The sequence below is a fragment of the Bos javanicus genome, chromosome 8, assembly GCF_032452875.1.
Source record: "Bos javanicus breed banteng chromosome 8, ARS-OSU_banteng_1.0, whole genome shotgun sequence".
Lineage (NCBI taxonomy): Eukaryota > Metazoa > Chordata > Mammalia > Artiodactyla > Bovidae > Bos > Bos javanicus.
Genome location: NC_083875.1, coordinates 21,202,718 through 21,223,340, shown reverse-complemented (window position 1 = coordinate 21,223,340; position 20,623 = coordinate 21,202,718). Strand labels below are relative to the sequence as shown.

Below are 20,623 nucleotides of genomic sequence, written 5' to 3'. Positions count from 1 at the left end.
TGACTCGATGGACATGAGTCTGAGTGAACTCCGGGAGTTGGCGATGGACAGGGAGGCCTGGCGTGCTGCGATTCATGGGGTCATGAAGAGTTGAATACGACTGAGCGACTGAACTGAACTGAACTGAACCATAAGAATACTGTATCCAGTTGAAAGTATTTATAGTTCTGGTCTTCATTTTCTAAAGAACCTAAGACATTATTATGCAACTGAATCTTCTAAAGAACCCATAGCCAACGTGATGCTGTTGTAGGAGTTCATCAAGGGGATATGACCACCAGTTGAACAGCAAGTTAGATGTGGGAAATTGGAGGCTCCTTACAACCTCCCATCCTCGGAATGTACACTCTGCCCACCATTCCCACACTAGGAGTTTCAAGGACATAGTCTAGAGAGAGTGAGGTGTTCTTAAGACCATTTGAACTGCATAGTGACTGAAGCAGTTAAAGCCTGCATGTAAACTTTTAAGATTCTGGCAGGTGGACAAGATCGCCCTGTCTTGTGACTGCCCAAGACAAGCCTCATGTGTAAGTTGCCTTGCTTATTAAACCTCCACCTACCATTCTGGAGTGATCTGCCTTTCTCTTCTCTCCCCTTGCCCTCCGTGTATAGGGGCCAGTTTTAGATTTCACCTGGGAAATTCCTCAGTTTTTGAAACAGTAAATGCACAACATATGGCCAGTAATGAATTCCATTGTCATGTTAGCTACTCACCAATTTCCTATAAATTTCATGCCTTGTATTTATTTGCTTAACATCTCTCTCAAAACTTAAAAACCTCTAATTAAAATACTCTGTGCTGTGCTTAGTTCCTCCGGCATGTCCAACTCTTTGAAACCCCATGGACTGTAGCCTGCCAGGTTCCTGTGTCCATGGGGATTCTCCAGGCAAGGATACTGGAGTAAGTTGCCATGCCCTCACTCAGGGATCAAACCCAGGTCTCCCACATTGCGGGTGGATTCTTTACCGTCTGAGCCACCAAGGAAGCCAAAGAATACTGCAGTGGGTAGCCTATCCCTTCTCCAGGGGATTGTCCCAACCCCGGAATCAAACCAGGGTCTCCTGCATTACAGGCAGATTCTTTACCAGCTGAGCTACTAGGGAAGCCCAGTAGCTCTGCTGCTGCTGCTGCTGCTGCTGCTGCTAAGTCGCTTCAGTCATGTCTGACTCTGTGCAACCCCATAGATGGCAGCCCACCAGGCTCCCCATCCCTGGGATTCTCCAGGCAAGAACACTGGAGTGGGTTGCCATTTCCTTCTCCAATGCATGAAAGTAAAAAGTGAAAGTGAAGTCGATCAGTCCTGTCCGACTCCTAGTGACCCCATGGACTGCAGCCTACCAGGCTTCTCTGTCCATGGGATTTTCCAGGCAAGAGTACTGGAGTGGGGTGCCATTGCCTTCTCCTCCAGTAGCTCTAGAACATAGTAAATAAAAGAAATCCTGAGTATTTTGGCTTGGTACTGACTTTTGTTTACCTCTGACACATAAAAGTGTACTTCCTTTTTTTCTGAATAAAAGTATTTGTCAAATGCTTACCATGGGATAAGACTTCAGAGGGAGAAATGCTTCTGATGATCTTCCTTAAGATTTTGGCTTTCATGGTATAAATCAAGAGGTGCCACCAAAGTATATCTTTGGCTAATTGCTGCCATAAAACCTGAAATTACACAGTCAGAGTCTTTCTGCATTAAACACCTTTCCATCATCAGGTATATCTCCTCTCAACGTGAAACAGTGAGGAAATGTAGCTCTGTGATGAATGCCATTAGGACTCAGAAAACACCAGGTCCATCTGACACCACTGCTCACTGCCCAGTGTGACTTTGGGCAAGTCTTTTAACCCCTCCAGCCCTGTATTCGAAGAAGGTGATGGCACCCCACTCCAGTACTCTTGCCTGGAAAATCCCATGGACGGAGGAGCCTGGTAGGGTGCAGTCCATGGGGTCTTGAAGAGTTGGACACGACTGAGCAACTTCACTTTCACTTTTCACTTTCATGCATTGGAGAAGGAAATGGCAACCCACTGCAGTGTTCTTGCCTGGAGAATCCCAGGGACGGGGAGCCTGGTGGGCTGCCGTCTGTGGGGTCGCACAGAGTCGGACATGACTGACGCGACTTAGCAGCAGCAGCAGCCCTGTATTATTACTGTTTGTAAAATGTGGATAACCTACCTGTCTGTTCCACTTGGCAGTTAACAAGAAAAATAAAACAGTGCATATGATGGTACTTAATATAATGAGTTACACAAATATAAGTGATTACTATCAGCAGATAATTTTTTGCAGAATTGTATAAAGGTTAACACATCAGGACAAATGTCTGGTAATAAAACATACAAAAAGGATTTGGAGGGCTGTAAGAGGGCTCGGACGTATATCAAAAGGAGTTAGAGGGCATGAGAGGGAAAGGGGGATGTTGACAGAGACACATTTTGCTCCGTTGCAAGTTGCCCCTGCAGGTCTTTCTTTGGAACGAATGGTCCTTGCAACACGTCCATAGATATACGCTCAGGACTGAGAGGAGGCCTGGAGCGAAAGATGCTGTGTATGCACGATACGTATGCACGATACATGGATTCAAGCATGTGGGCAACCTCAAAAGGGCTCAAAACTTACAGACCCTCCCTCTATAGTCAACACTATTCCTGGAGTGTCTTAAACACTTTTTCCTCCACCATTCATTTTCATTAAAAAGTTTTTCTCTCCCGATACCTGAGAAGCTGCAGAGGAAAAAGTAGAATCAGGAAAAAGTACTGGAATGAATGTCCAAAGGCTGGATATGATTCCATTACTAATTTACTGTATGACTGACCTTGAGTATGTCTCAACCTTTTCAGAACACTGAACTAAATATTATATATACTATACTTATTTATTCTCTGGGGTTGGGAGGCTTTTTTCTTCTTCACTCGTTTTTTGGGCATCTGTTTTTATACATCCCCTCCCCACAAAGGAAATGGCAACCCACTCCAGTACTCTTGACTGGAAAATTCCATGGCCAGAGGAGTCTCATAGGCTACAGTCCATGGGGTCTCAAAAAGTCAGACACAACTGAGCGACTTCACTTTCTTTCTTCCTTTCTTTCCCCACAGAAGTTACTGGTCTTGGGAACTATTTCTTGACAGGGTTTAATTTTCTTGCAGCCAAACTACATGTAATATCACTCAAGAGTAGTGACTCGCACTACAGTTTCACAAGTATGCATATGTGTGGATTCTCATAATTTTGTACTCTCTAGGGGAGGAAGAAAAACACATCTCAAGTTGAGAAAAAAATTATCCTCAAGAATATTTCTTTATAAATGTTTTTAGAGGCCTTTGTTAAGATTAGAGTTGGAGATAGTGCTAAAGTGGTAAACGAGGCCAGAGGACAATGGAAAAAGGGCAGGTTCAGTGGCCAGAAAGACCCAGGTTGAATCCTTGGTTCTGCTACCCACCAGCTAGTGATTTTTATACAGCTGTAAACTGGGTAACATCTAGATTACAGATCACATTTTTAATAGAGATTAAAAATAATGCAAATAAAGTTGTTGCACATATAGGGAAGAAAGACAATGATACCTCTATTATGACAACAGCTGTGGGGAGCAGAGAGAGAGCAACGAAGGAGGAGGTAATTCTTGGTTCCTATAGCAGCAAAGTCAATCTCAGTGTTGTAGAGCCTCCCAAGAGGGACCTGGAAGCCTGCCATGCATTTTGAGAACTTCAGTCCGTGTCCTCTGGTTTCTTTGCAACAGACCACAGTATACCCTCTGAGACATCAAACTGTCCTCCGTGAGTTTCCCTGTGAGGAGTAAAAGGCCCATCTTCTAACTTTTGTAACAGAAAATGGTAATCATAGCTATAATAAGAATTACTATAATAATTATCACTTATTCAATTATTGGGTCCTCTCTGTATAGGCCAAGCATTGTACTAAGTCCTTTACATATATTATCTTATTTCATCTTTTCTTCAATTTTGTGAGATAGATATTATTACTTTATTAAAAGATAAAAATCTCAAGTTTCAAAGAGGTTAATAACCAGAATAGCCAGATTCAAGCTCACTTGCTTATTCACTACTCTACTCTGCCTTATGTAATGCACTAAAATACTTAGCCTTGTTTAATACTTAACTCAGACTCCCCAGCTGCTAAAAATTTATGATAATTATATAATTAGAATTTCAAATTTAGGGCAGTGACTGAAAATTATTATACTTCATTATGTGACCTTACAAAAGTATTTACTATAATAAGTTTGCACTATCTTTTGCAGAAGTCTACAGTCTTCTTAAACAGAGTCACATATACTTAAACAGAAAAGGAGTATGAATGAGACTATATCCTCAACAAAGAAGATTCTCAAATTAATAACTGCAAATATTGTCAATGGAAATATATATGAGCAAAAAACTAAGTGCCGGGCACAATTATAAATATCTTACACATATGATTTAATTTAATCCTTACAATAATTTTATAAAGTAGATACTATTAAAATTCCCATTCTCCAGATGAGGAAACAAAGACAAAAGAAGTATAAATAATTTTAAGAGAGTTAACATCCAGGACAGGAAAAAGTCTTTAATAAGAACAGAAAAAAATGCAAATCCAAGAATTATTCTTCATTTTTAACTGAGAACAAGAACAACATAGGAGTTGTGCCTTGACCAAGGGAAATTGCTGCTGCTGCTAAGTCGTGTCAGTCGTGTCCGACTCTGTGCGACCCCATAGACGGCAGCCCAGCAGGCTCCTCTGTCCCTGGGAGTCTCCAGGCAAGAGTACTGGAGTGGGTTGCCATTGCCTTCTCCGAAGGAACATTAATGTTCAATTTACAAATAAATTGAGTCTGTGTATCGCAGATTTGTGGACACTATTGAGCCAAAGTCATCAAACCCTTTCATTTTGCTAAGATTGACTTCTCAGAAATTTCGACTGCACACCTATTATTAATATTTGGTCTTAGACATCCACCACACTTTTCTGTACTTCTGGAATTGTTTTATAAGAACCATCACTTAGGTTTCGTAATCTTACTTCATCAGTTCTTGTTCTCATTTTTCTTATAAAATTTAACAATGGATTGTGATGCCTTCATTTATGGAATTAGTGATACACATGAAGTCATCTGGCTAATCCATAGTTAACTTCCCTCTTGTGTCTGTGTCCTCAGGTGCTCAGTTGTGTCCAACGCTTTGCAACCCATTGGATTGTAGCCCACCAGGCTCCTGCGTCCATGGGATTCTTCAGGCAAGAATACTGGAATAAGTTACCATTTCCTCCTCCAGGGGATCTTTCTGACCCAGGGATCAAACTTGCATCTCCCGTGTCTCCAGCATTGCAGGCAGATTACTTCTCTTCAAATAAATCAGTACCTGCTTGTGCTACTTTTAATTTGATTAAATGAACAGAAACCTGGCCCATCCTTTATTATAGGGAGTCAGCTATTTCAAATATCCCCAAAGTGACCTTGAATCTGTGAGATCCATTGCCAGCCTCTGGTAATTTTTAACTGGAACACTTTATTCCAATAATGTGAGACACAGCCTGAGGGATGCGTAAGTTCACCATTTGAAAATGAAATTAAAAAGATTTTTAAACATTAGCTGACTGCCCGTCTCTTTTTTCCTAGAAGTTGTGCTGGCTTTAATATACATGTTCCAGAAATATAAATACTAAATACCTACTAAAAGCCAGGCCTTGTGCAAGGTGCTAGAGATACAAAGATAATTAAGACATATCCTCAAGGAACTGAACCAGACAGGGCACCAGAGCTACTCAGCTAACTGTCATCTTGAAATTCTGGATTCTGTGTCATAACTAACTTACCACTCACATTCAGCCCTAGCCTTTCTCCTACTTGGCGTGAATTTTTCTTGTTCTCAGCCATGACCTCTCCTCTCCTATTCTCTTCTCCCATGGCGGCACAGGGAACAAAGGTCCCTTGGAATGGATATAAAACTCAGCTGTAACCAAAGATGTAAAGATCAAAGTTGGCAGCGACACTGAAGTTCAGGATTAAAAGATTTCCTCTTTAGGATCAAAATTCCAGATGATCCAAATACAGGCAAATGAGCCCCAGTAGAACACTCAGTTTTCTGCGCTGATTCCAGGAAAGAAGCAGACATCACCACAGAAGCAACTCCGTTTCACTCTTTCCAACCCTGTGGGCTTGATGCTAATTGCCACCCCAACAGTGAGATCGCGTTTCAAAATATGGTCAAACACAAAACAGCCAAGTCAATCAAGCATTAAGTATTCAAGCACAATTACCCCCACACATGCCCAAGCACCAGCGGTGAAGCAGCTTCGTTTGGGAGCAGCTCGGTAATCATCTCTCCGGGCAGCTGAGAGTCTAACCTCTCACCCCAGGGCCTTCTGTTGGGGATGCTGGGCGGGCTCCCAGGGTGCGAACGATCACAGCGCCAGCAGCGGCTCCCCGCCCCCTACCCAGCCTCATTTAAATGAGTGCTCACGGTGGGGGAGGGGAGGGGCAGAAGGTCCGCACAAGTCCCTATTGTTGGGGAGCGACGTGTGGAAGCAGATGGTGAGGCTGGTCACTCAGTCTGTTGGCAGAGGCTTTCTGCCCGGGTCCCTGGGGGCTGCGGGGCTTTCTTTCCAGGCTCCACTCTGGTCATGTTTTCTCAATGTGAGCAAGGGCGCTCTTTCTTTATCGCCCCTCACATTTCAAGGAGTCCGAGTTGCTGCCTCCTTCCCCTATTCCTTCCTTCTGCTTCCTCTTGCTTTTTCTGGACTAGCTAGTTCCGAGCCTCCGAGGGCCCACTTGATGCAGAGAAAAGCGAGCGGTTCCCTTTGTCTCTAATTGATGCCGCGCTCTCATCCGGCGGGCTTCCGAGTGGCATGCTCACTCGGTTATTTAACAAATTACTCCACAGTCCTTGTTAGGACTATTGACATTTACAGCTAACCAACCCCTACAGTTAGGGGCGATGTGGTGAATGACTTGCACAGTCTTCCTTCCTTTTATTTCAGTCCTGCGATGGGGTGAGTAGAACGACCTCCTACTTTGGTTTGACCTGATGCTCTCCTTTCATAGTAATGTCAGCGGCTAAAAAAGTAAATAAATAAAGCCTGGGTTACAGATGCAACTCTTATTTGCATCTGTGAAGGACAAACAGGAGCCTCTGTATATGTAACTGTTGTCTCTAACGTATTAGCTGTTGAACATAAATCTTGGCCTCAAAACCTACTCCATTGAAAGATGCCACACAGCTTATGCCAAGGCAGCTCTCCCTAGCAGTTCTCAATTCAGATTTCCTGCAGCTCAGGGTGTTAAATTTGTTTTAGTTTTTAAACCATACTGGCAGCCTGGTGCTTTGCTAATGTTGTCTCTATGAGCTGGACAAAGTCAACATAAGCCCAGAAGACTGCTGTCTGGGGTTGAGTGGCAAAAATAAAGTCAGAAATACCATCTCTTCCCCCTCATCTGCCTGGGATTAATCTTTTCCTCCCCAGTACTATTCTCTAGGCTTAAATGCTTCAATGTTTCATTTTGCACTCACCAACAGAATTTCCGTTTCATATGTCTTCCCTTCTTCCTAAAATTGTGAAGGCTGTGAAGACCAGGCTTGTAGTATTCATATTCATCAGTTCAGGATTTAATATTAATTCCCTGGTACAACCAAGCAGTGCAGTAAATACTGAATGAATAAATGAAATTTAAAAATGAGAGAAATTAACAAAAGGGAATATACTGAAATATGAAATAAGAGTATGTCTAAGTGTCACATATTTCCTCCAAATACCAACTACTTCAGGTAGTCCTGTAGTAAAAACTACATTTTACTTCTAAGTAAAATAGCAGTCAGGAATTAGAGAGAACACCTGAAATCACTGGAATATTCATGGCCCAAACTATCTAAGAACTCAGGTGTCCAAGGAGACTGGACTCTTGCTAAAGTCCCAAGGAGACCGGCCCCCCAACTGGCAATCTGTAGAAGCTGTGTTGCAAGAAGCACCAGGGATACACCTCGGGGAGATGGAATGGGAGCTTAGTGCAGCTTCTGGACCCCACCTAGTCTGCCATGTGAGCCCTCTGCAGACAAGGGCTGCAGTGCAGAAGTTGTATATTCACCACATGAAATGCTGCTGCCTTGGTGCCCAGAATGCAAAATGTGTCCATCTCCCCACTGAATAGCAACTGCCACAAGCCCGCAAAGATTTATGGTTTCAGAGCATCTGTAGATGGCATCCTTGGCACTGACATCAAACTTTTTTCATGGGTACCTGGAGCAGCACGACACCATCAAGTGGCTTCCCAGACATCAGCATAGATGAGGGTAAGGAGAGAAAAAGGAGAAATGGATGTGTCCCACTATGGGAGAGAATACTGTTGCAAACACCCCCCAAGGAAAGTAAAAACTTGATTGAAAACTTGAAGTGTATAAACCTTAACTTTAGCAGACAGAGGTAAAAGCTAGGACATTGATTATGCACATTTAAACACACAATTTTTCCTTTTCATTGCATGTAGACATAAGCACCAAGAAAATCCATCTTGTACACATAACAATGAATCCTCCAATTTGAAATCATAAAACACTCTGCTTAGGTAGGGATGAGTATCTCTTTAGTTTATGTTTTATCACTTTTCTAAGAAAAGCTCCTCTAAACCATTCAGTCTGCTATTTTGTACCTTAAAAAAGGTTATTGTCTGCACAAGAATAAAAAAGACTGTAAAACAGGATTGGCAAATGCATTATGGGCACACTGCCATCATCCCTTCCCATATCCATTACAGACATTGCTAATCAATCAGGGGATGGATTGTAGCCTTAGAATCCTGATAAAGCACAATAAAGCAGCAGCTTCTCTATCAAGCAATCTGTGCTGGTATGTGAGGTTACTCCTATTTGTCACATTCACTTTAAAGATAATAATCATATACTTCAAAGATTAAAGAGGCTTCCCTGGTGGCTCAGTGGTAAAGAATCCACCTGCAATGCACAAGCCACAGGAAAGTGGGTTAGATCTCTGGGTCAGGAAGATCCCCTAGAGGAGGGCATGGCAATCTACTCCAGTATTCGTGCCTGGAGAATCCCATGGACAGAGGAGCCCGGGGGCTACTGTCCATAGGGTTGCAGAGAGTCAGAGATAACTGAAGCAACTAAGCACACCAAAGATTAAAACATAGAAAATGAGCTTCATTGCTCAAGAGGTACTGAGAATAACCTATGACGCAGCCTTTACTGTTAAAAGGGCATTGTCTACCATTGCTGGTTCCCACAGTCCATACAATACACCCTGGGGGATGGGGATAGGAGTCAACATTCAAGGAAGAGCTTGCTCAGGTGGCAACTTGGTAAACTTGCACTAGCCTTAGTACGTGTCCCTGTGGCACTGTTGAGTATTCAGCTGCATTGAGGAAACCAGGGAAGCCTAGAACAATTTCCAAGGAGGTCATTTCTCAGGATTAGCAGGCTGCAGGATAGGAACAGGAGGTCCATTCTCTCCCCGACCATCTCTTTCTAGAAGTGACAAGGCAAAACATTGGGTCTCATTTCCTTTCTCCTGGAACATGACCTTTTCAACATGTGAAGGCCCTCAGTCAATATGCCCATACATTACAAAGGCCATCACAGAAACAGGCAATACAACATAAAGAGCGCCTCATGTCAGGATCGTCTTCCCAGTCCTCTCTTCACATTGCCTAGAAGAAAAAAACTGAAGAGCAAGTTGCTTGTTTTGCAGTTTTTGTTTCAGTTATAAATTGAGTGTTATGTGTTTTGCGTACACACCTTACCAATGAGTCCATGCAGATCCATTGGGACTAAAGTGCCCACAGTCACAGAAACTAAAGTGGCCAGATCAGTACTTAGAGCAGGTCCATCACAACAAAGCCAACGTCTTCTCCCTGCACACTGGAAGTCCACCTTGGGGATAAATCATCTGAGCACCCAGAAGACTTTGAGGACCAAGTATGTCCCTTCCTTTCCTCTCTGTGGCCTGAAGTTTTGAGGGTCATCTTTATCCCTGGCCCATGCTGACTGCTCTGCATGCCCTGTTGGGGTCTGGTAACAGAACCAGAGAGATGACCCACCTCTACAGTTTCACTCTCTGCAACACTAAAGAATCTAAGGGACTCTTATTTGAGGTTTTATTCCCTGATCCAGGTAGTAACTAACCAGGCTATTAAAAACCTCTTGTGGAGTCTGTCTCTGGTTGTTTTCAACCAGCAGTAGATATGATTTCATGAAACATATGTTATTGATAGGCTGTTCATTGGTGGGAGTAGGAGACAGTGCGAAGAAAATTAGATCATTGTCTGAGATTTCAGCTCTTCAATTGCAATAGGAAACAGGTGTCAAACAATGAGATCCTGGAAGCTCCCATGCTGTGGCAGACATCATGAAACTACAGACTGCTGAATTATGGAGAAATGTGGCAGGATGGTGGGGTGCAATGGGAGAGCTCAGGACAGTGACTGCACCCAGGAGTAAGAAAGTATTTCAATATTTTAGAAACTGGTAGGGCCATGAAGGTGGTACAGCAGTGTGATATCAGCCCTGGAGATGTTCCCAATAACGTGACTGGACTGAACATTTTAACACTCAACAAGAGTATATTGATCAGACGAGGGAGGTGGTTAGTCACAGAGTCAAATGCCAGTATCCAGGCCCATTCTGATGCTGATTTAATTTCTCTAATCTAAAGAGATTTTGGTCCATTCAGCAAGACTAATCAACGGTGGAAACTGACCCAGCTTGCTCTCTGCACCTGTATCTATTAAACACTCAAGCTACATAACATTCTATTTCCATATCTGTTTTAAAATGTTTTGTTTGAACTTCTCTGCTGCTTTTGCTCTGTTAAACAGCTAAGATGAAAATATTTTTATACAGTCAAGTGCGTGTTGAGCTAACGTGAAAGAAGTAGGAATACCATCTCTGCTTTCAGCACCCTTCCCCAATCAAGTTTAAGCCCAATAACTGACACAGATCTTGGGCGAGGGGATATTCCCAGGAAAAGCTTGATTTTGCCATGCCTCATATGTTTAATCTGGTGAGTCTTGAAAGAACTGTTAGGGTGACACCAGCCAAGTCTTACATTAAATTTGAGTTATAAGGAAAAATAAAAAAAGACAAGTGGAATTATTTCCTTAGCGTTGGTAATGCTGAAAATGTTAACAGGTTCAAGGAAGGTTTGATGAGGCCAAGGATGTCAAATCTGAGCAGATTAGTGTCTTCTCAAGTCCTTTGACATTTACGTGATAGAGAGATACTGTCTTTCAGAAAGATGGTGCTATCAAGGGGGATTACGGGGCTGGCTGAAGAATAAGATGCCAAATCCTAACCACCAGGCCACCAAGGAGCACATTAAAGGAGGAAATTGGACCCATCTGATGACATGCTATGGGACCATGGAAGCTGTAGTCAAACTAGCTAACAGAACCAAGCCCATACCCCAGCGTCTAAACTTCCAACATTTTAAGTGTTCCAGACACGAAGGGTTTGAATCCAGAGATTCGGAGGCTTGCACTGTCACTGAACAGGCTCATACCAAGCAGGACCCTGCGGAGCTCCAGGCCACAGAAGGGCTTCTGTGTTCCCCCACTTCTTGATTACAGGAAATAGGCTTCATTTAGCCTCCAAGTCCTTCCCTAGGGTCCAAGAGCAGGTTCAAATAGTTGCTAATTAGGGAAGGGAGGGGATGTGGAGGAACAGTCAAAAGAAACAATAGTGTAGCCTCAGGGACAGTTCCCCCTCAAGGGATATAACAATAACTGTGAGCTGTTCCACAGATATTGAAGCTCCCCCACCAGGTGCTGCCCACAAGCACGGAGATCCTGGACAGGTTGAAACCGGAAGGTTGATGATGCTAACTCCCACTTACCTCACCACCAACTAATCAAAAGAATGTCCATGAGCTGACCACATCTTCTTTGAACCATTACTATAAAACTTCTCACTACCCCCTCCAAGATGGGACATTTGTTTTCTGGTCATTAGCCTGCTGGGTCCCCTTTGTCTGGCAAAGCAACAACGCTATTCTTTTCTGTGTGTGTATGTGCTGCTGCTGCTGCTAAGTCGCTTCAGTCGTGTCCAACTCTGTGCGACCCCATAGACGGCAGCCCACCAGGCTCCCCCGTCCCTGGGATTCTCCAGGCAAGAACACTGGAGTGGGTTGCCATTTCCTTCTCCAATGCATGAAAGTGAAAAGTGAAAGTGAAGTCGCTCAGTCATGTCTGACTCTAGCGACCCCATGGACTGCAGCCTACCAGGCTCCTCCGTCCATGGGATTTTCTAGGCAAAAGTACTGGAGCGGGGTGCCATTGCCTTCTCCGGTTATTTGTTCAGTAGTGTCCAACTCTTTGGGACCCTGTAGACTGTAGTCCGCTAGGCTCCTCTGTCCATAGGATTCTTCTCCAGGCAATACTGGAGTGGGTAGCCTATCTCTTTCCCAGGGGATCTTCCCAACCCAGGGATCAAACCCCAGTCTCCTGCATTGCAGGCAGATTCTTTACCATCTGAGCCACCAGGGAAGCCCTGGTAGCTATTCTTTTCAACTTCACCCAAAACTCTGTCCCTGAGATTTAATTTGGTGTCAGGGTATAGAGGCCAGATTCGGCCTCAGGGCTAGGGCAGCAAAGAATACAGAAGCCGGCAATGAAGACCTCCACCTGCTGCAGGAAAACAACAGCTTCCCAAGAAGCTGCTGCAAGCGCCAAGAACCTAGAAGCAGCTCCCTAGAAGACACAATGGTCTAGGCTGGTGACAGGGAATCAAGGACTCAGAAACAGCCACACTGATCATCCCCACTGCCTAGAGCACAAAGCAGGTAATTCACAGTGCTTGCCAGAAGATTCTGCAAGCCTTGAGTCTGCCAGCTGTCCACACATCTGCCTGAACTGCCTCTGGAGTGTAATGGCCTTTTGTTTTTCTATCCACTTTCTAAATCTCATGTGAGTGGCTCTCACTGGCAGACTCTAACTAGGAATCACTTAGGGAAGGAGATCCTGGGAAATATGACTCCCAGCTTCTCCTCTGTAAGACCTTAGATGCGGAAGGATGTTGATTTCGAGCTGACAACAAAAATAACTCAGCACAACACAGTAGGTCATATTTGCTGAATAAATTAGTACAAGAACTTGAAACTTCCACCCTGAATACCCTAAGTGGTCACATCTTCACACAGCCTTTTAAAACTGGTCAGACATACAGATGGCACCCCCCGCCCCCCCAAAAAAATGTTCAACATAACGAATTATTCAGTTCAGTTCAGTCATTCAGTCGTGTCTGACTCTTTGCGACCCCATGAATCACAGCACACCAGGCTTCCCTGTCCATCACCAACTCCCAGAGTCTACTCAAACTCATGTCCATCAAGTCAGTAATGCCATCCAGCCATCTCATCCTCTTCCGCCCCCTTCTCCTCCTGCCCCCAATCCCTCCCAGCATCAGGGTCTTCTCCAATGAGTCAACTCTTCTCATGAGGTGGCCAAAATATTTTTAGAGAAATGCAAATCAAAATTACAATAAAGTATCATCTCACACCAGTCAGAATGGCCATGATCAATAAATCTACAAACAATAAATGCTGGAGAGGGTGTGGAGAAAAGGGAACCCTCCTACACTGTTGGTGGGAGTGTAAACGGATACAGCCATTATGGAAAACAGTATGGAGATTCCTGAAAAAACTAGGAATAAATCTACCATATGATCCAGCAACCCCACTACTAGGCATATACCCTAAGAAAACGACAATTCTAAAAGACACATGTACTCCGGTGTTCATAGTAACTCTGTTTACAATAGCCAGGACATGAGAGTAACCTAGATACCCATTGACAGATGAATAGATAAAGAAGCTGTGGTATATATATACAATGGAATATTACTCAGGCATTAAAAAGAACAAATTGGAGTCAGTTCTAGTGAGGTGGATGAACCTAGAGCCTGTTAAACAAAGTGAAGTCAGTCAGAAAGAGAAAAATAAATACAGTCTATTAACACACACACATATACATGTGGAATCTAGGAAAATGGTACTGATGAACCGATTTGCAGGGAAGGAATGGAGATGCAGATGTAGAGCACGGACTTGTGGACACAGTGGGGACACAGTGAGTAGGACGGATGGAAAAAGTTGCATCAACATGTATACATTATCATATGCAGAATGGACCGTCGGTGAGAAGCTGCTGCATAACACAGGGAGCCCAGTCTGGAGGTCTGCGATGACCCAGAGGGGTGGGTTGGGGGAAGGGAGGGGAGGCTCAAGAGGGAGGGGATATATATATAATTATGGCTGATATGTGCTGTATGGAAGAAACCAACAAAACATTGTAAAAATTAAAAAACAAATAAGAACTAGTCAGAAACATTCTAAGGTTCTGGTAGCTGAGAGAAACTTATTTGCAGACTTTCTAAGAGAGAGACTTCAGCTGACCCTTAAAACTCAATGGCTCCCAAATTATGAAAAGAAGAATCTGGAAGAAATGATGCTCTTTGCAAAATGCCACACTCTGCTGAACGCCTTAAAATATCACCAGCGTGAACTCCATCAGGCGAAGTACCAATAATTTTCCCAGGAGAAAAATTCTATATGTAGAACTGGGAACCCGCATGTCCACAAAGAAATAAGCTGTCAAACCAAGCATTATCAACTGTCTCAGAATTTTTCCATTAATATTCATTTGCTGCTTGTTCATTTCTTTGGTCGTCTGCTAGTGCTTGCTACCAGACAAGTGGGAGCAGGCATCAAAGTTTAAGAATAACTTTTGGGATAAATTTGAGAGAAAATGATCTTCTTTAAAATGACAGGGTATTTTCCCCCTGCAAATTTTGAAAGGATTCCCACTATCCTGGACTAACCCCATGCCACTCCAGCTCAGTGTTCCCCTGGGCCGTTTGTTATAATGCAATGGATTTGGGTCAACCACCTGAAAGAGTATTAAAGTGCTGGCCTAAAAAATATTTTACAGGCAAAACAATGGTAGTATCTTGTCACCCAATTACCCCAATAAACCGTTCCTAAAGAAGTAACATTGAAAGGTGGGAATCTTTACAGATTTTTCCAAGCCTAATAAGATGCCATGAACTGCACATCTCTACAAGTCCCATGCTAAAAAGCTCTTATAAGTGGCTCCAAATCATGGAAATCTTCTGAACTAGCAGACAAATGTCACCAACCCTACATAAGAAACCCACAATGAGGGAAGTTAGAAAAGAGTCTTCGACCAGAAAAGCAGAATAAGCATAGACACTGAGAACTAAGAGAGGGAGAGAGAGACAGAGAAGATGTACTCAGGCATGCAGCGCAAGGGCATGGCCTGGAGTTTAGACTTTGATCTATCATTAGCTTCCTTGACTTAACTATTGGTTTTAAGGGAGAAATGAAGTGGAGCCCTCTCCTGTGTGCCATATGCTAAGTCGCTTCAGTTGCATCCAACTCTGTGAGACCCTGTGGACTGTAGCCCCTCAGGCTCCTCTGTCCATGGGATTCTCCAGGCAAGAATACTGGAGTGGGTTGCCATGCCCTCCTCCAGGGGATCTTCCCGACCCAGGGATCAAACCTACATCTGTTCCATCTCCTGCATTGGCAGGTGGGTTCTTTACCACCAGCAAGCCCTCTCCTAAGAATGTAAAAACACATGCAGGGGGGTAAGGAAGACCTCTAGAAAATATGGGAATGGGACCTTGACTCTTCCCAATGTTAAGTATATTTATTTTGAAACTTATGTAATGAACTGTCCTGCTATAAGCAAAACCAGATGATAGAAAAAGACATCACATACCCTCAGAAAGGAAATTCTCCAGGGAACAGACTCTGGACTCTGTGACTCAGACCCAACAGCCAAGGTCAAGTTCAGTAGAGTTATAGGCCAAGTACACACAGTGGATACTGAAACCTGAGCCACCGGGACCCTGCTGGCCGGGTTCCATGGAGGATGTTTCCATAGTCTTCCAATGAAATCTAAGTTCCATACCATGGAACTGCAAGAAATAAGTGATTAGACTTCCACCCGCCACTCCAGGCTCCTTTCCTATTCTCTAAGCTCCAGCCACTCTGGATTTCTCAGTGTAGCTCAGATGCACTAAACTTACTCCAGCTTCAGAGACCTGACACCTGCTCTTTTCTCAATTCTTCACTTGCCCACGTCTTTTGAAACAGACTGACTTCTCCAAATACTCCATGTAAAAGAATTTCCATCACCCCAGCCCAGCCACTCTCTTGTCTGCCTCTTGCCTTTATTTTCTTCAGAGCACTTACCAACATCTGAAATTAAAGTATGTACAAACCATCTGTCTCTACCACTAGAACATAAACTCCATGAAAATGAGGATCTTTCTCAGAGATGACATGAATGAAAGTATGTATCAACTAAAGAGAGAACTCCTGAAGTCATACATGCCTCCTTGACTACTTGATCATTTATTCTTTCACTCATTTGAAACAAATCTGCCCTGTGTCAGGCACTACTCTAGGTGCTGGGGATAAAGCAATGAATAAAATCCCTGTTCCCCTGGAGCTGACATTCAGTATGCAGAGATAGCAAGTACATAAATATAACAATGTCAGGTGCACCATGAAGAAAAATAAAGCTGGGCATGGAAAAAAAGAGGTTTCAGTTGGTATTTCATATGGGATGTTCAGCAAAGACTTTTCTAGGGAAGTGACACTTAACCAGCGACCTAAAAGAAATGAGGAAGAGACTATGTGATACCAGACAGGAGTCAATATTTCTCCAGGCCTTGTGGTGAGAGCCACACAGTGGAAACAGTGTCAGACTTTATTTTTGGGGCTCCAAAATCACTGCAGATGGTGACTGCAGCCATGAAATTAAAAGATGCTTACTCCTTGGAAGGAAAGTTATGACCAACCTAGATAGCATATTGAAAAGCAGAGACATTACTTTGCCAACAAAGGTCCATCTACTCAAGGCTATGGTTTTTCCAATGGTCATGTATGGATGTGAGAGTTGGACTGTGAAGAAAGCTGAGCACCAAAGAATTGATGCTTTTGAACTGTGGTGTTGGAGAAGACTCTGAAGAGTCCCTTGGACTGCAAGGAAATCCAACCAGTCCATTCTGAAGGAGATCAGCCCTGGGATTTCTTTGGAAGGAATGATGCTAAAGCTGAAACTCCAGTACTTTGGCCACCTCATGTGAAGAGGTGACTCATTGGAAAAGACTCTGATGCTGGGAGGGATTGGGGGCAGGAGGAGAAGGGAAAGACAGAGGATGAGATGGCTGGATGGCATCACTGACTCGATGGGCATGAGTCTGAGTGAACTCTGGGAGTTGGTGAAGGACAGGGAGGCCTGGCGTGCTGCAATTCATGGGGTCACAAAGAATTGAACACAACTGAGCAACTGAACTGAACTGAACTGAACTGTGGTGTGAGCACAGTCAAGGAACAGCGAGGGGCCAGGGTGGACTGTGTGTGGGTGAGGCAGGGTGCACTGAGGGTGTCAGAGCAGGCAGGTAGCTATGTACCAAGCAGAGAAATGCGAGGAGGGGCCAGATGGCAGGAAATCATGCATCTTGTAAACAGAGCAGGTCCATAGGCAGATGAAGAAAAGCAGGAACCTCCAGACTGATAGGAAACCACACATACTGGGTGATAAAGTTTTGGGTAGCAGACAAAGAAAGGTGAGAACCTCTTGCTTCTGAATGTAACCTGTTGCTCATTATGCTCTCATTACAATAAAAATAACCTTGTGGATAAGAAGTACCCATGATGAACTGATGCCATGACACTTCTGATCTAAGTTAAGTAAGAACAAAAATCCCTCCTCCCTTTGGGAAATTGGAACTGGGGTGAAAAATTACAGAATATGATGCCCAAACGCCCCTTTCCCCAGTGAATATTCCACTCCTTCATCTGTATGCTCCTCATAAGTGGGTTTTCCGGTAGCTCAGCTGGTAAAGAATCCACCTGCAATGCAGGAGACCCTGATTCAATTTCTGGTTTGGGAAGATCCCCTGAAGAAGGCATAGGCTACCCTCTCTAGTATTCTTGAGCTTCCCTGGTGCCTCAGACAGCAAAGAACCCACCTTCAGTGCAGGAGGCCTGGGTTTGATCCCTGGGTTAGGAAGATTCCCTGGAGGAGGGCATGGCAATCCACTCCATTATGCTTGCCGGGAGAATCCCCAAGGACAGAGGAGTCTGGTGGGCTATAGTCCATGGGGTCGTAGACAGTTGGACACGACTAAATGAATAATATTTGTACCTTTCTTCATAACCGGCTTGCCAAATGGACCCAGGGCAGCTTCTCACCTGCCTGCCCACTCTCCCTTGGAAATTGTGCTGATGGTTTAGTTGCTAAATCATGTCTGATTTGCAAACATTTCCTTCTCCAGGGGATATTGCTGACCCAGGGAATAAACCTAGGTCACCTGAATTGCAGGCAGCTTCTTTATTGATTGAGCCAGCAGGGAAGCCCTCTGAGACTGTATTCTTGCTTAAATAAACTCTCACTTTACTTTCTTAACCTTTCTGCTTCATCTCCGAATTCTTTCGTGATGAAGAGAGAACCTTAATTTCACCGGCGACAAGGGGGCAGAGATAGAAAATGATGCTAGATGATTAGTAGGGTCAGGTCATCAGAGAGGAGCCATGGAGGCTCACACTCGGGTCTTCAGGGAATCAAACAAGTCCCTGGAAGGCAGGGCTTTGAGGCCTGGTCAATCTCTTTGGGACTTCCAGCGTTTCAGCATGAATCTCATTACTTGATCAGACGTCCACATTTCTGGCAAGCAGCCTTCAAGGCTGCAGTAGATTTCTATCCTCCTGGAAAGAGGTGGCAAATAAGCAAGGAGAAGTCCTCTGTAGAAAGGTGGCAATCCTGATGGGTCACAGGGAAGTTTGGGGAGGGAATCAGCTAGAGGTAAAAAGCCTGTGGTTCAGCTATTAAAGGAATTTAGGGCTTACCCTGACCTTGTTTAGGGAATCTCAGATAACTGACAATGGGTTATTTGTGAAACATACAACTGAATAGGTCTGTGTGTTCACTGTGGTGAGAGTCTATGTGAATACATGCTATGAAGTCTTACAGATACTTACTCTATGATGGTCTCAATGGGGACAAATATGCATGCTCAGTCACTTCAGTCCTGTCTGACTCTTTGAAACCCCCTGTTGCCCCCACTGTAGCCCTCCAGGCTTCTTTGTTCACGGGATTCTCCAGGCAAGAATACTGGAGTGGGCTGCCATGCCCTCCTCCAGGGGATCTTCCCAATCCAGGGATCAAACTTGGGTCTCTTATGTCTCCTGCATTGGCAGCTGAGTTCTTTACTACTAGTGCCACCTGGGAAGCCTGGAGACAGACATGGCATCACACTAAGTCCTTCCTTTACATGGAGGAAACTAAGGCCCGGAGAATGATGTCACTGGGCTAAGTGCCCACAGCGCTCAGGAATCCAAGTCTAATCGATTCCTGCCTCTGTCTTCCCTTGAACGAGCTCCTCCAGGTCACAGCCCTGATCCCTGATTATCACACTCAGTCCACACAGTGTGGCACAGGACACAGACAGCCAAGGAAGGGAGCAACATGTGAGCATCAGGGAGAATTCCCTGAACTGCCACCTGGGTGCCACCAAACCTAACGTGAGGGAGGCGCGGGGGGTGCTGATGCAAAACCTTTTCTTGCTCTGTTCTGCACCACGCTGTTACTTCCTTTCACGCTCTAAGACTATTCTGGAACTCGCTGACAACACAGAATCCCAGAGAACGGAGATCTCCTCAGTAGGCAAAGCAGAGTTAAATATTTGCTTAAAGTTTTCTCTTCCAAATTTACCCTTCAAAGCAGAGTCCAGACTATGTGGCCCAGACCAGCTGACTGTGTGGCTGAGGGGTGCTCTGTGTGTGCATGTACACGCATGTGCGTGCACGCACACGAGCCTGCTGGCATCCGATTTTCACTTAGCATTAGCAGGTCTTCTTTGACAGTTTTAGTATGGCCACGCCTGGATGAGATGACTGATCTAAGTACCGTGATCCTGCTTGTCTCCCTCTTCTGACAAAGGTTTAGTCATCTTAAATCCGGCTGTCTTCAAGGATATGCTTGAAACTGCAGGGAGGCAATTCAAGACTTATTAATAGCCCTCCCATTCCTCACATGCCCTTTAAACATTACTAAGCTTCAGTGTTTCTTCCTCTTCATTTCTGACTCTCCCATCCATTCACTCTCCTTTCATGGTGTATTAGTTAGGACACTCCAGAAGGACAGCAGAACCAAAGGAGATATACAGAAATATATAAACATATGCACACACGTATAAACATACACATATATATGTTTGAGTGTATTAAGCTCTATCTCTATACATAGAACCAAAGAGATATATATAAAATGCAAATGCTTATATATAAATATATTAATACACATATGTATGTGTATCACTCTCTCTCTATATGTGTATGTATATACACATATGGGCTTCCCTGGCAGCTCAGCTGGTAAAGAATCCACCTGCAATGCAGGAGACTGGGGTCGATCCCTGGGTTGGGAAGTTCTCCTGGAGAAAGGATAAGTTACCCCACTCCAGTATTCTTGGGCTTCCCTCGTGGCTCAGATGGTAAGGAATCCACCTGCAATGCAGAAGACCTGGGTTCAATCCCTGGGTTGGGAAGATTCCCTTGGAGGAGGGCATGGCAACCCACTCCAGTATTCTTGC

The 20,623-nt window shown here is 44.2% G+C and overlaps 1 long non-coding RNA gene across 1 annotated transcript; it reads right to left on the bottom strand.

The window, feature by feature from the left end:
• Nucleotides 1-1,336: 1,336 nt before the first annotated feature.
• Nucleotides 1,337-20,305, bottom strand: LOC133252489 (uncharacterized). The gene is made up of 4 exons (XR_009737949.1): nt 7,505-20,305; nt 5,811-5,947; nt 3,560-3,782; nt 1,337-1,657 (listed from the first exon to the last, which is right to left on the bottom strand). It is a non-coding gene; the product is annotated as an uncharacterized LOC133252489 (long non-coding RNA).
• Between the last annotated feature and the right edge of the window lie 318 nt (nt 20,306-20,623).